General features: G+C 43.0%; 2 pseudogenes; one reads left to right on the plus strand and one right to left on the minus strand.

Annotated features, from left to right (window-relative positions):
* Positions 1–2,701: 2,701 nt before the first annotated feature.
* Positions 2,702–4,305, plus strand: LOC131221479 (elongation factor 1-alpha-like; annotated as a pseudogene).
* Positions 4,306–4,613: 308 nt separating this feature from the next.
* Positions 4,614–6,211, minus strand: LOC131221480 (uncharacterized mitochondrial protein AtMg00810-like; annotated as a pseudogene).
* Between the last annotated feature and the right edge of the window lie 316 nt (positions 6,212–6,527).

A 6,527-nucleotide genomic window follows, 5' to 3' on the forward strand; every position in this document is an offset into this window, starting at 1 on the left:
TGGTGGGCAGTTCAATGGTGGAGCGCAAGAGAAGCTGGGCTAGGATCCGAGTGTTGGAAAGATGGACCTGCAAGAGAATCATCAGTCTGCAAAGACTCATCCACTGGATCAGGACAAATAACACACGGGTTAGATCCGGATTGAGCAATGTACCGAGAATCTGGCGCAGGGGAAGATGGGGCCATTTCTGTATGGGTAAGACTTGGTTCCATAAATTTTAAAAATTGGAGGGGGGGATATGGGTTGAGCCTGGGAGGTATCTAGGAAGGGAAAGTGATTCTCATCAAATTAAACATGTCGGGAGATATATAGCCTAGAGGTGGTGGGGTCAAGACAATGGAACCCTTTATAAGAGGAGCTGTAACCCAAAAAAAATGTAAGGAATACTATGGGGGGAAAATTTGTTAGGCATATAATCACGTAAACAAGGATAAACATGACAACCAAAAGGGTGAAAATTTTCATAATTTGGAGAGGAACCATATAGAAGCTCAAAGGGGGACTTACCTCCAAGAAGTGTAGTGGGCAAACGGTTGATGATATAAGCTGCAGTGCTAAAAGCGTCAACCCAGAAGCGAGGAAAAGTGTAGGAATGGAAAAGCATGGCCAATCCGGTATCAGTCACATGACGATGTTTTCTCTCAATGCGACCGTTTTGGGTTGGAGTATATGGACAAGAGATTGTTGATGATGAATGCCAGAGGTACGAAGGTGAGCTTTAAAGCAGTTGCTAGTAAATTCTACACCACCGTCACTTTGAAAAATTTTGATACAAGTAAAATGTTGATTTTTCACAAATATTTGAAATTGAATAAAGGTATCATAGAAGTTAGATTTCAATTTCAATGGATAAAGCCAAGTGAAACGACAATAATCATCAACGAATAAAACATAGTAGGCAAAACCCAGATTTGATTTTACTGGTGAAGGGCCCCATATATTGCAATGAATAAGATCTAACACATTAGACGACCTATGTTCATTACGAGAATAAGGCAAGGGGTGATTCTTCGTAAGTTGGCATATACTACATAACGCAGGAGATGACAATAAAGAGGTAAGATAAAGTTGTACTTTTTTATTTAAAAAAGAGATAACAAAATGATGCACATGTCCAAGGCGAGCATGCCATAAATCATATGAAGCATTAAGAGATTTATTTTTAAGGATAGAAATAAAAGCGAAATTGCCGCGCTTTAGCACATATAAGCCTTCATCTTGTTTCCCGTTTGGTGATTCTGAACAGTGAAAAAATTATTAGTAAATGTGACGGTTAAAGGAAAAATCATTCGTTAATTTACTAAGGGACAAAAGATTTTTAGTGAGATGAGGGGCAACCAAAACATCTAATAGTTGAAGATCTAGGGAAGGTGAAAATTTACCAGTGTGGGTAATGGGTAGGGACGCACCATTCCCGACAATCACACAATCCTTACCCATGTAGGAGGTGGAGTGGTCCAAAGTTAAGTGGGCTGGAGTCATGTGGGTCGAAGCTCCTGTGTCTAAGAACTAGTCTGTGGCTTCATTTCCAGATAGAGAGCATGAAGAGGTGAAAGCTTCTATAAGTTGTGTCAAGGGTTCATGCCGATCATATCGTTGCCTGCACCAATCCGCATAGTGACATTCCAAATGCAAATTTGGCAGCGTGGTGGACGGCAACCACGGGTGGTGTTGGCACAACCCTGTCCGTGACTGAAAGACTCACTGTTGGAGCCATTTGTACGACCATGGCTATGGCGAGAAGAGCAACTCCCGCGATGAGAAGAGGTTCGGGTAGCAGTGAATGCTGCATCTGAGGGTGCCGGAGTCTTTAGAGATTTTTTAAAAAGTTCAAACTCTCAGCTTTGGACACAAGATCCAGGAAGCAGTGGAGGGGTGTTTATGCCATTTGGGCAGTAGAGAAACTGGAGAAATCGGGCCCTAGGCCACGAAGAAACTAGTAAACTTTTTCGGTTCCATCAACGGGGCGACCAATTGCGTGAAGCGATTGCATAAGGCCTTGAAGGCACGGGCGTATGCAGTGACTGGACGAGTGCCACGCTTCATCAATTAGAGGTCATCTTTGAGGTAAATTTCATGGGCCTTGGAACAGTGGCTAAAGGTTTTCTCTAGGGTAGTCCAGACGTCGCGGGATGTGGACAGGTCGACGGCTTCAGCCATTGTTTCCTCTATGAGGGAGGAGAGGATAAGGCTAAGGAGGAGCTGGTCAGTTGCTTTCCACGCCAAGCGTTTGTCATTTGGCGTTTGAGAGGTGGGAGGGTCGAATGGAGGTGGCAGTACAAGGGTTCCATCCACATGACCCAACAAACCTTGGCTCTCGAGAAGTCGAAGAAGTTGGCTCTTCCATAGGAGATAGTTGGAGGAGGAGAGCTTGACGGTGACCATGTGGATCATGGTGTTGAAGGGAAGAAGGGTGGGAGAGGAATCAAAGGCCATTGGTAATAATGGGATGCTAATCCACGTATGGCTTTGATACCATGAGAATGTTTGAAAACCACCGCATGTTTGAGTGGTGAGAGCTTTTCATATATATATATATATATATATATATTTACAGATTGTACATAATGTTGCAAGTACACATAAATGTTGATTACAAAATCAATGGAGAGAATTAGCTAAACAAACTCCTTTAATTGAGGGTCAATCAATGCACGTATGAAAGGCCTTAGATTAAGGCTGAGGATCCTCAATAATCTACAAGCTTGGTGGAATTGATAAGCGTGTGATTGAGAGGTTTGAGAAGGAAGCTGCAGAGATGAACAAGAGGTCATTCAAGTATGCATAGGTTCTTGACAAGCTCAAGGCTGAGCGGGAGCGTGGTATCACTATTGATATCGCCTTGTGGAAATTTGAAACCACAAAGTACTGCACCGTCATTGATGCCCCTGGTCATCGTGACTTCATCAAGAACATTATTATTGGAACGTCGCAGGCGGACTGTGTTGTCCTTATCATTGATTCCACCACTGGTGGTTTTGAAGAAGGTATCTCCAAGGATGGCCAGACCTGTGAGCACGCCTTGCTGGCCTTCACCCTTGGAGTCAAGCAGATGATCTGTTGTTGCAACAAGATGGATGCGACAACCCCCAAGTACTCCAAGGCAAGGTATGATGAAATTGTTTAGGAGGTGTCTTCCTTCCTGAAGAAGGTTGGTTACAACCCTGACAAGATCCCCTTCGTCCCTATCTCTGGGTTTGAAGGTGATAACATGATTGAGAGGTCCACCAACTTAGACTGGTACAAGGGTCCAACCCTCCTTGAGGCCCTCGACTTGATCTCGGAGCCCAAGAAGCCGACAGACAAGCCACTCCGTCTCCCACTTCAGGACATCTACAAGATCGGTGGCATTGACACTGTACCTGCTAGATGTGTTGAGACTGGTGTACTCAAACCTGGTATGGTTGTCACCTTTGGCCCAACTGGACTGACTACTGAAGTCAAGTCGGTGGAGATGCACCATGAGGCCCTCCAAGAGGCCTTGCCTGGTGACAATGTTGGCTTCAACATGAAGAATGTTGTTGTTAAGGATCTCAAGCGTGGGTTTGTTGCTTCCAACTCGAAGGATGACCCTGCCAGGGAGGCTACTAACTTCACATCTCAGGTGATCATCATGAACCACCTAGGCCAGATTGGCAATGGATATGCCCCGGTCCTTAATTGCCACACATCCCACATTGTTGTAAGTTTGAAGAGATCCTGACCAAGATCGACAGGCGATCTGGCAAGGAGTTTAAGAAGGAGCCTAAGTTTTTGAAGAATGGCGATGCTGGGTTTGTTAAGATGATTTCAACCAAGCCCATGGTGGTTGAGACCTTCTCAGAGTACCCTCCTCTTGGACATTTTGCCGCAAGGGACATGCGCCAGACTGTTGCAGTGGGTGTGATCAAGAGCGTTGAGAAGAAGGATCCATCTGGTGCCAAGGTCACCAAGTCGGCCGCCAAGAAGAAGTGAATGGTTCTTCTGTTCCTGTTCACTAGTGTGATACGGTTTTTAGTAGCAGCAGTCTCGTTGGTCTCCCTAGCAATAGATGTTGAGTTCATCCCTAGTGGTAGTAAGAGTCGTTTTTGTCATGGCGGTGTTACTGGCGTTGGTTGTGGCATCTTTTGCCTCGCAAGTTTTTTGGCCTCAGGTGTGAGGAAGGTAGTGTGTCATTGGATGCAGACTTGGGTGCTTGACTGGCGGTTGCAAAGGAGTGTGGCGGGTTTGGGTCTCTGCCCTTCGGCTTTATGAGAGGTGAGTTTTAAGTGTTTGGTTGGTTGTTGTTTCCATTTTTCATTCCAATCGACAGTTTGAGACAGACAATGCTACTATTATTATTATTATTTTTTTCAATGCTACTATTTTGTTGAGTGCTATTTATTGTTTATTTTTTCCTTTAAAAAATAAAAAAATAAAAAATTATATATATATATATATATATATATATATAAAGAAAAAGAAAAAAAAAGTGTACATATGGTGAGTGACTTGAAAATTCCTGTGAAATGCCTAAAAAGAGAGAAAGCACCCCTATGGTGTGTGTCATGTTTCAACGAAAATTATAGATATTTTCGCTGCTATGCAGTATAAGATGCACCATGAAGAAATAAAGAGAAAGAGAGAGATTGTCGTAGAAATTCTATATTTCAATGTGTATTGTATTGGAGGAAGAACACCCTCTTTATAGTATGATTACAACCTATTGATAGTAAATATGCATAGTTGTAAGAAAGATCATAGGTGCTAAATATAGGATATTACATAGCTAGAGAGAATATTACATAGCTGGAGATTTATAATCTAATATAACAAGATCACACAAAGTATGGTAACAAGATCACACAATATTCTAACATCTCCCCTCAAACTCAAGATGATGAAGTTAACTTGAGTTTGGAAATAAGATCACGAAGTCGACCAGGAGGATGAGACTTCGTAAAAATATCGGCAAGTTGATCCTCGGAGGAGATGGATCGAAGATGTAGTGTACCCTGCTGGAGGTGGTGCCGAATGAAGTGACAGTCAATCTCAATATGCTTGGTCCGCTCATGAAAAATATCATTGTGAGCAATCTGAATGGCGCTCTGATTATCACAATAAAGAGGAGAACTAGTCGACTGAGAAACACTCATGTCGTAAGAAAAGTTCAGCTGTAATATCAGCAAGTGCACGGTACTCAGTCTTAGTACTGGATCAGGCAACAACAGTCTGTTTCTTGCTGCGCTAAGAAATGAGAGAAGTACCAAGTAAGAAACAATAACCCGTAGTGGAGCGACGATCGGTAGGATCACCGGCCCAGTCAGCATCAGAATAAGAGCGGAGCTCCAGAGATAAGTGCGATGAAAAGTGAAGACCATGAAACAAAGTTCTCTTAACATAACGCAAGATACGAAGAACGACAGCATAGTGAGTAAAACGTGGTGCACTCATAAACTGGCTAACCAAGTGAACAATGTAGGAAATGTCTGGGCGAGTAACTGTGAGGGAGATGAGACTACCGACCAATTGCCTATACAGAGTAGCATCTGGAAGAGATTCACCGTCAGTAGCGAGAAGCTTAACATTATATTCAAGAGGAGAAGTGCACGTTTTGCTTTCGGTCAAGCCTGCTTTGGAAAGCAAGTCAGAAGCATACTTAGCCTGAGATAGATAATAACCATTTGAACCGGAAGTCACCTCAAGACTAAGGAAGTAGTTAAGCTGCCCTAAGTCCTTCATCTCAAAATTTTGACTTATAAAGTGTTGAAGATCTCGAATACCAGAGAGATCATTCCTTGTAATGATCATGTCATCAACATAAAGAAGGATAAGAATAGTACCATCACCAGTAGTCCGCAGAAACAGTGCAGAGTCATATGCACTAGGGACAATGCCCTGTTGAGTAACAACAAAACTAAATTTGGCAAACCAGGCTCGAGGGGCCTGTTTGAGACCATAAAGAGCACGACGAAGACGGCAGACTTTGTGAGGAGGATGATCATAGCTAGGTAGAGGATGCATATAGACTTCCTCAACAAGATCGCCATTCAAGAAGGCATTTTTAACATCCATCTGAAAAAGTTTCCAATGACGCACAACAGCTACTGCAAGCAAAGATCTAACAGAGGTAAGTCGAGCAACAGGAGCAAAAGTCTCCTCATAGTCAATACCATACTCCTAAGAGAAACCCTTCACAACAAGGCGAGCTTTGTATCATTCCACTGATCCATCTGCCTGAGTCTTGATTTTGTAAACCCACTTACAACCAACTATAGACTTTCCGGAAGGCAAATTCACCAGGTCCTAAGTATGAGTTTTGGTAAAAGCATCTAGTTCATCAGACATAACTTTTTGCCAAAGAGAATCAGTACTAGCCTCACGATAAGTATGTGGTTCGTGAAGAGTGTCAAGGGCATAAAAACAATGATAGTCTTGAAGATGAGGAGGGGCTCTTACTCTAGTGGAGTAACGAATAGCAGGTACTTGGACAGAATCAGAGGTAGTTGATGTAGCAGGAGGATTAGCAGTCGTGTCAGTTGGATTAGGAGTAGCCATAGAATGAACGT

Source organism: Magnolia sinica, chromosome 12 (assembly GCF_029962835.1).
Source record: "Magnolia sinica isolate HGM2019 chromosome 12, MsV1, whole genome shotgun sequence".
Lineage (NCBI taxonomy): Eukaryota > Viridiplantae > Streptophyta > Magnoliopsida > Magnoliales > Magnoliaceae > Magnolia > Magnolia sinica.